Genomic DNA, 9,525 nt, shown 5'->3' with positions numbered 1-9,525 from the left:
AATTCCACCCAGCAAGGCTCTCAGTTACAATGGAAGGTGAAATAAGGAGTTTCCCAGACAAAAATAGACTGAAAGACTGTACCTCCACCCAACCAGCCATACCAGATATGCTAAAGGGACTACTATAAGAAGAGGAAGAAAAAGAGTGAGAAAGAGAGGAACACAGGTACAAGGTGGAGAAAATGAATAAGTGCCTATCCATAATAACCTGAAATGTTAATGGATTAAATGTTCGAACCAAAAGACATAGGGTACCTGAGTGGAAAAGCCTGTAAGAGACCCACATCAGAAAAAAAAGACCTACACAGACTGAAAGTGAAGGGTTGGAAGAAAATATTCCAAGCAAATGGATAGGGGGAAAAAAAAAGCTGTAGTAGCAATACTTATATAAGATAAAAAGTACTTCAAAACAAAGGCCATAACAAGAGACACTGAAGGACACTTCACAATACTGAAGGGAAGAATCCTTCAAGAAGACACAAACAGCTCTGCTCTTCCTGTTTAATAGACAGCCACATCTGTCTGTGCAGTGCCAGCCTCAACCCTGAGGCATGATGGTGAAGACTGGAGTGAATGGATTTGGCCATATTGGGTGCCTGGTCACCAGGGCTGCCTTTTACTCTGGCAAAGTGGACATTGTCGCTATCAATGACTTTTTCATTGACCTCAACTATATGGTCTACATGTTCCAGTATGATTCTACTCACGGCAAGTTCATAGGCACAGTGAAGGCTAAGAATGGGAAGTTTGTCATCAATGGAAAGTCCATCTCCATCTTCCAGGAGCGAGATCCTGCCAACATAAATTGGGGTGATGCTGGTGCTGAATATGTTGTGGAGTCCACTGGTGTCTTCACCACTATGGAGATGATTGGGACTCACTTGAAGGGTAGAACCAAGAGGGTCATCATCTCCACCCCATCAGTGGATGCCCCCATTTTTTGATGGTTGTGAACCATGACAAGTATGGAAACTCCATAAAAATAGTCAGCAATGCCTCCTGCACCATGAACTGCTTTCTCCCCTTGCCCAAGGTCATTCATGACAACTTTGGCATCATGGAGTGATCATGACCGCAGTTCAAGCCATCATTGCCACCCAGAAGACTGTTGGATGGGCCCTCTGACAAGCTGTGGCATGATGGCTGACGGGCTGCCCAGAATATCATCTCTGCTTCCATTGGGTCTGACAAGGCTGTTGTTGAGGTCACCCCTGAGCTGAACAGGGAGCTCACTGGCATGGCCTTCTGTGTCCCATCCCCAATGTGTCGGCTGTGGATCTTACCTGCTGCCTGGTGAAAGCTGCCAAATATAATAGCATCAAGAAGGTAGTGAAGCAGGCATCAGAGGTCCTCCTCAAGGGCATTCTGGGCTATACTGAGGACCAGGTTGTCTCCTGCAACTTTAACAGTGACACCCACTCCTCTACCTTTGATGCTGAGGATGGCATTTCCCTCAATGACCACTTTGTTAAGCTCATTTACTAATATGACAATGAATCTGGCTACAGCAATAGGGCAGTGGACCTTGTGGACCACATGGCCTCCAAGGAGTAAGAGCCCCATGGACCACCAGTGCCAGTGACAGGAAGAGAGACCCTCAGCTGCTGGGGAGCCCTTGCCCCAAATCGATCCCCTAACACACTGAGAATCGCCTGACCTCCAGTTTCCATTCTAGATCCCCTGAAGAGGTGACGGGCTTAGGGGAGCCCTGCATTGTCATGCACCATCAATAAAGTTCACTACACCCAGCAGGAAAAAAGAGATATACACATTAAAAATATATGTGGATCCAACATATGAGCACCAGAATATATAAGGAACATCTTGGAGGACTTTAAGAAAGATATAGACAGCAACACACCTACACTAGGGAAGTTTAAAGCCCCACTTTCAAAAATGGACAGATCTTCCAAACAAAATGTCAACAAGGATATTATGGCATTGAATAATACCCTAGATCAAGTGGACTTAACTGGACACTTAAGTCCATTTGATTACATATATATGAGCTGGTTCTTTGAAAAGATAAACAAAATTAACAAGCCCTTAAGCAGACTCATCAAGAAAAAAAGAGAGATAAATAAATAAAATAAATAAAATCAGAAATGAAAGAGGAGGGATTACAACTGATACCACGATATACAAAGGATTATATGAAATTACTACGAACAAGTATATGTCAAGAAATTTGAAAACCTTCGTGAAATGGACAAATTTCTAGAAAAATATAATCTCCCTTAACTGAGTGAAGAAGAAGCAGAAAGTTTGAACAGACCAATAACAGCTGATGAAATTGAAGCAGTAATCCCAAAACTCCCAGTACACAAAAGCCATAGACTGGGTGGTTTCACAGGAGATTTACAACACCTTTAAGGAAGAGCTAACCCCTATCCTTCTCAGACTATTCAAAAAAAAAATCCAAGAAAAGTAAACACTCCCAAACTCTTTTCATGAAGCCAGCACCATCCTAATTCCAAACAAAATAAAGACACAATGAAGAAAGAAAACTATAGGCCAATATCACTAATGAACATAGATGCAAAAATCTTCAACAAAATTCCAGCAAACAACTTATATTAAACAGTAATATATTAAAAAGGTCATACACTATGATCAAGTGGCATTCATCTCAGGGATGTGAGGATGGTGCAAAACTCACTAATCAATCAATGTAATACATTACATAAACAAAAGAAAAGATAAAAACCATATGCTCCTATCAATAGATGAAGAAAAAGCATTTGATTGGTACAATACCCATTTATGATAAAAATACTGAGCAAAGTGGGAGTAGATGGAGCATACCTCAACATAATACAAGCCATACATGAGAAACATACAGCCAACATCATACTCAATGGCAAAAGCTAAAAGCTATTCCAAGATCAGGAATAAGGCCAGGATGTCCTCTTTCACTACTTCTATTCAATATGGTATTGGAAGTACTAGCCACAGTGATCAAACAAGAAAGAAAAATAAAAGGCATCCAAATTGGAAAGGAGGATGTAAAACTGTCACTATTTGCAAATGATATGATAGCATAGTTAGAAAACCCTAAAGGCTCCACAAAAAAACTACTTGACCTAAAAAGTGAATTTGGGAAAACAGGGGATACAAATTCAATATTCAGAAATCAGAGGCATTTTTGTATACCAACAATGAAATATCAAAAACAGAAATCAGGAAAAAAATCCCATTTGATATAGCAACAAGAAAAATAAAGTACCTAGGAATAAACTTAACCAAAGAGGTAAAAGACCTGTAACTAGGAAAACTACACAAAACTGAAGAAAGAAATTAAGGAAGACCCAAATAAATGGAAGCATGTACCATGTTCATGAATTGGAATAATGAACATCATCAAAATGCTGATGCAGACACTGGCCCACAGTGTCCGAGTCATTATGGATGAAATGAGACATTCACATGGACTACTGAGTCCGGTGAAGGAAAAGGGACAGCATGGCTTTTCTCTCAAGGGGAGCAAAAGCCTTGGCTTTTGCCGTGACCAGCCTTTATTTTTTTATATCTGGCCACATCACATGATGGTACTCATTTACTATGCACAGGTTCAATTTAAGTAGTTACCTTTTACAGAAAACAAATGAGCCAATGCTGCTAATCACATCACAGAAGAGGGATATTTGCACATGAAAAGAGAAAAGTAGTTAAACCAGTTATACTCATCCTTGGAAGGTTTAGCATGAATTTTAGGAAGTTACTTTGCAGTAAATGTCCTCAATTCAGGGTGAAGGTTTTTTAGCAAGAACAAGACTCAAAGTGGCCTAGGCACATTGCAGGCCTGATTCCCCATGAGGGAACCTATATGTGGGTGTGGGTCCTATGCATCTTTGAGTGGGAGCTGGGCCCATGCCATGTAGAATGGTCTCCTACAGGAAGACACAAATAAATGGAAGCATGTACTGTGTTCATGAATTGGAAGAATTAACATCATCAAAATGTCCATACTGCCCAAAGCGATCTATAGATTCAAAGCAATCCCTATTAAATTACCAATGACATATTTCACAGATATAGAACAAACATTTCAAAAATTTGCATGGAAGCATAAACAACCCCAAATAAGTGCAGAAATTTTTAGAAAGAAGAACAAAGGAGGGATCACAATACCTGATATCAAACTATATAAAAAGGCCACTTTAATCAAACAGAGTGGTACTGACATAAGAACAGAAACATAGACCAATGGAACAGAATAGAGAGTCCAGGAATAAAACCATGACACTATGGTTAATTAGTATTTGACAAAGGGGGCAGAAGCATAAAATGGAGTAAAAATAGCCTCTTTAACAAATGGTGTTGGAAGATCTGGACAGCAACATGTAGAGAAATGAAATTTGATAACCAACTTACACCATACACAAAAATAAATTCAAGATGGTAAAAGACAAATTTAAGTCACAGCACCATAAAAGTCCTAGAGAAGAAAATAGGTAGGAAAATCTCACATATTCCATGCAACAATATTTTCACTGATATATCCCATAGCAAGGGACATAAAGGAAAGAATAAACAAATGGGACTTCCTCAAAATCAAAAAGCTTCTGCCCAGTGAAAGAAAACAACAGTAAAATGAAAAGGTAACCAAAGGAATGGAAAAACATATTTGGAAATGATACCACTGGCAAGGGTTTGATCTCCAAAATATATAAAGACATCACATGATTCCACTCTAGGAAGACAAACAATCAAAAGTGGGCAAAAGACCTGAAACCGACACTTTTCCAAGCAGGACATACAAAGAGCCCAGAAACATATGAAAAGATGCTTGGTATCAGTAGCCATTAGAGAGATGCAAATTAAAACTACAATGAGATGCCACTTCACACTGGTGAGAATGGCCATCATAAACAAATCAACAAATGGCAAGTGCTGGTGAGGATATGGAGAAAAGGAAACTCTAGTGCACTGTTGGTGGGAATGTAGACTGTTTTAGCCACTGTGGAAAACAGTATGGAATTTCCTCAGAAAACTGAAATGGAACTGCCTTTCAACCTGACAATTCCACTGCTGGAATTATATCCTAAGAATCCTGAAACACCAATTCAAAATAAGCCTTGCATCCCAATGTTCATAGGAGAACAATTTACAATAGCCAAGTGCTGGAGGCAACCTATGTTGCCATCAGTTAATGAGTGGATCAAAAAAGCGATTACAAATTTACATAATGGAATACTATGCAGCAGAAAGAATGGAGGAGCTCCTACTCTTCTTAACTGCATGGATGGAACCAGAGAGCATTATGCTAAGTGAAATAAGCCAGGGGGTGAAGACAAGTACTATATGATCTCACCTGTAAATGGAACCTAATCAACAAAAGAAAAAAGCAAGCAAAATATAACCAGAGATATTGAAATAAAGAATAAACTGACAGTACACAGAGGGGAAAGGGGAGAAGGATAATGGGGGAAAATGGGGGAAGAGCCATCAAGGAACATGTATGAGATACATTGTCAAAGCCAAACTGGGAATGTTCAAGGGTGAGAGGCAGTGTGATATGGGAAGAGAGGGTGTGGTGGGGAGGAAATTGGAGACAACTGCACTTGAACAACAATAAAAAAGATATTAAAATTAGAAATATAAAATAAAAGTTGTCTTTTTATAATTTTATCTAAGATCTCAAGAAACACTATTTTTCTCTCTGTCAAATTATGCAGCCTATAGGTTATAAGTGATATAGTGCTAGTCTTCTGTGAGTCCTGCTTTGTCAAGTCTTTTTAGTATTTATTTACATCATTGACAGAAATGCCTGATCCCCTCTTATATTCATAAGAAGTTGCTTTCTCATTGAGAAGTGTATGTCAAAATCTACTAACAATTTCAGAAGCCTATATTTTTTACTAGGTGAGCTGACTACATACGTCATAAGAACAGCTACACTGTAATCTTCTAAAGATATGTAAGTTGAACTACCACTTAAAATTATTAGAACTTTAATAAATCCATAGTTATATAGTCTTTATTTTATTTACTAAGATGGTTACAGATTTAAGAAATCATTGTCAACTAAATGACATACCTCCTAGAACACCTTTTCTAGTTCAGGTTTGAGAAGTGAGGTGAATTGAATAATAACATAATTTCCTTTGCCTGAGAAATAAATGAAATTGCAGTGTGCTAAGTTGCACATATTTTTCATTAGCACTAAGCTACTGTGTCTATGCAAATATCCATTTACCTCATACACATTTTTTCCTTTTCAGATAAAACTTCCAAATGCTTATATTTCCCTGAATATTGGTTGATTGGATAATCTGAACATCAAAGGAAACTTTCATTTAATTTAAGCCATACACTTGTCTTTTGCTTTATTAACACTCAATCAATAAACAAGCAATTTGGAAATGTAATCAGGAAATGCTTCCGATTGGCTGACAATGTATCAAAGCCAGGCTTCAAGGCAACAGCAAGATGTAACATTCAGTTTATTACCAGTAGCTGTTACTGACATTAGTCAAAACCAGGAAAGATAAAATGGAATAAGAAATGTAATGCTGGAGGAGCCTTGGGCACTGTGTTCTCTTCTTCCTTTTGAAAATTGCAAGCCTGTCTTTGATATGATAACAAATATAAACTGTTTAAAACACCAAATGCAGAAAAACTGAGCCTAGCCTGTCATGGAGTTAATCCATTCCAGAGTGACACACAAATAGTGTAACACCCAGCAGATACATGTTATGGAAATATTTTGAATTGGATTTACATGTAGTGAGCAAATTGGAACTTTTGATTTATACCAGATATGGTAATATGCATGTTCTCGTATTAACAGAATGTAATCCTATTTGAAAATAATAAGTTTTCAACAGGCTCTGCAATTGGAAGCTACATGAAAAAAAATTGTTTGGGTTTTAACTAGAGGTGGGCGAAAAGAATTATACCCTAAATTCACAAGGTAGCATCATTTTTTATCAGTCAGAGGCATGTTATTTTGCCTTTGGTTACTACTTATAAGAGATTTCTGGGATTGATGTATTTTAGCCTCCCCCCACCCCTTTAACTCTGGACTGTCCATTGCCACAGGCAAATGGTAAAGTGCAGAGCACTGGACAGGGATTTTTCTTTGCACACATTACTTCTTACTGTCACTCTAGACAGTCTATGCATACCGTCCAGACAATTAAAGGAGGAGCGGAGAAATACCCTTTATATTTTTTGGTTTGAGACTCCCTTTAGATACTGAGCACAGATTCACTGAATTATTTTTCATTGCACTCAGAATATTATAAGCTACACTGATAGGAAAATCAAATAAACAATACAATGTGGAGATAAAAAGAAGCAAGACAGGATTCTATTTTATATTGTTTTTGGAGGCATCTCTGACTGGGAACACTGGGCATGCTGAGTCCAGGTACATTTCTTCATCAGCAAATGAGAGGTTTCCATTACAGAATAGTTTAAGACCTTCATTTTTCAAAATAAAAACACATATTGTTTGAGGAAGCTTTGCTTTAGGGACCTATATATTTAAATTAATTGGTGAGACCTGGCTGGTAGATTGCACCAGAATTATTGACCGTAATTTCCATCCAGTTTTTCTCCAGTGTCCAGGCACATTACATAGTCATTTTCTCTGGGTTACTAGCTTAACATCTGACCAATCTGCCCTCCACATAAAAATACACCAAAGCATAATAAAAACTCTCCTTAGGTAAATGACCCACAATTTGGTGTATGGGTATTTAAGACTTACCTCACTATTGGGTCACATGATATGCATCTTGAAATGTTTCTTTTTAGTTTGTTTTCTGCTTATGGCTCCCAATGTATCATTTAATTAAAAATGTTTTGTATATGCAGTCACTAAGTTGTCTGTTTTGATTGACTCTTACAATGGTAGACAGCAAACCTCTGAGCTGATTTGGCTGCTTGATTTTGACTGAAAGCTGCTTTCTTTTTTTTTTAGATTTTATTTATTTATTGTTTAGAGAGGGAAGGGAGGGAGATAGAGAGAGAGAGAGAAACATCAATGTACAGTTGCTGGGGGTCATGGCCTGCAACCCAGTCATGTACCCTGAGTGGGAATCAAACCTGGGACACTTTGGTTTGCAGCCCACACTCAATCCACTGAGCTACGCCAGAAAGGGATTGAAAGTTGCTTTCAAAATCAATTTAGATGAGCTGAAAATTTTGACTTATTGGTGTACTCCAAATATTAGGAAAAATTATTTAATTAATGGTTGCATGTCCAGATTCTCATGAAGTTCAACCAAGCAATTCCAAAGTATCCTTAGTTATAGTAACCTTGTTGTTATTTTTTCAATGTATTTTGTAGGCTTTTAAAAATCACATTTTGAAAAATAAAAAAATACTTTATATGATTCAGATATCATGACAAGTCACCCATCTGTTAAACATCACTATATGATATTATTTATATTCTCCTTTTAAAATGATAATTGGATAAATGGTAATGGAAAAATGCAATAAAAATGTTTAAAAATCTACTTCTGATCCACAGAGAGGAGAAAATTTTTATCAGTATTCTTATGACCTCACCAAAAGTTAAAATGTTTCTTCACTTAGAAGTAACAATAGTAAATTCCCTTTGACTTTGTAGTGAAAGACTGAGTAAGCAATTTAGACTCCTAGAGTAAAAGAAATTGTTAGAAGAAAGCATATACCACCAACGATTAATACACTAAGGAATAGGGATACATGCCAACTTGTATTTTGCCCTCTCTTGTTTTCTATGTCACTGTGCATATAACTTAACTTCTATTAATATCAATTAGGATATGTGGAAGCTAAAAATTATTTTTAAATAGATATATGATTCATCTGTTAGCATCTGAAGACCAAATAAAAGAAGTCAGCACTTTAACAGTTTGGAAGGGTTTTTCTTTTAGATTGATTTTAAAAATCTATGTGAGGTTATTTATATTATCTGCAGCTTTGTACTCTAAGAGAAAATGTGGGAATATCAATGTTGAAACAAATTTTAAAGGGAAACATTAGCTATTGTGAGAAGAAGAAAGAATGTCAATGCTTCAAGACTAAGGGCAGGGTAGGGCAGTGGTCGAAAAAGAGGAGGCACACAAAGTTTCATTTATTAGTTCTAAAAGGTTACCTCATGTTTCACTGCTTTCGCTGTGTTTATAGAGAGTGTAGCAATTTGTTATGAAAATGGTTTGTCTGAGATAAGTAAGAGTTTTGAGGCAGTGATATGAAGATTGCTCTGTAATATTCTCACTTGTGAATATAAAACATTAAAAATCACTAGGAATATTTAAAAAACATCAAAGTATTCTATTTTGTTTTTTATTTGTGAAAAAATATATGTAATGGAACAATCAATTTATATTGGGGGGAAGAACTCTGAAAAGTGGCCCCTTTGTAAAGCAAGACTTGTATCTACAGTACCAGTTTCATGAATTATAATCTAAATGTGCCAAGGGGCAACTGGGTTGCATCTTTTTATTTTTATATTTTTAATTTTTTTACTCTTGTTTAAGTACTGTTGTCTTCATTGGACTACATCTTTTAACTCACAAATAAAGT

At 36.9% G+C, this 9,525-nt stretch overlaps 1 pseudogene; it reads left to right on the top strand.

Annotated features, from left to right (window-relative positions):
* The first annotated feature begins 515 nt into the window (after window positions 1-515).
* LOC114507882 lies at window positions 516-1,681 on the top strand (annotated as a pseudogene).
* Window positions 1,682-9,525: the final 7,844 nt, after the last annotated feature.

The sequence above is a fragment of the Phyllostomus discolor genome, chromosome 10 (genome assembly GCF_004126475.2).
Source record: "Phyllostomus discolor isolate MPI-MPIP mPhyDis1 chromosome 10, mPhyDis1.pri.v3, whole genome shotgun sequence".
In the NCBI taxonomy this organism is placed as follows: Eukaryota; Metazoa; Chordata; class Mammalia; order Chiroptera; family Phyllostomidae; genus Phyllostomus; species Phyllostomus discolor.
The sequence above is the reverse complement of the archived record's forward strand: the minus strand, read 5'-3'. Positions and strand labels throughout refer to the sequence as shown.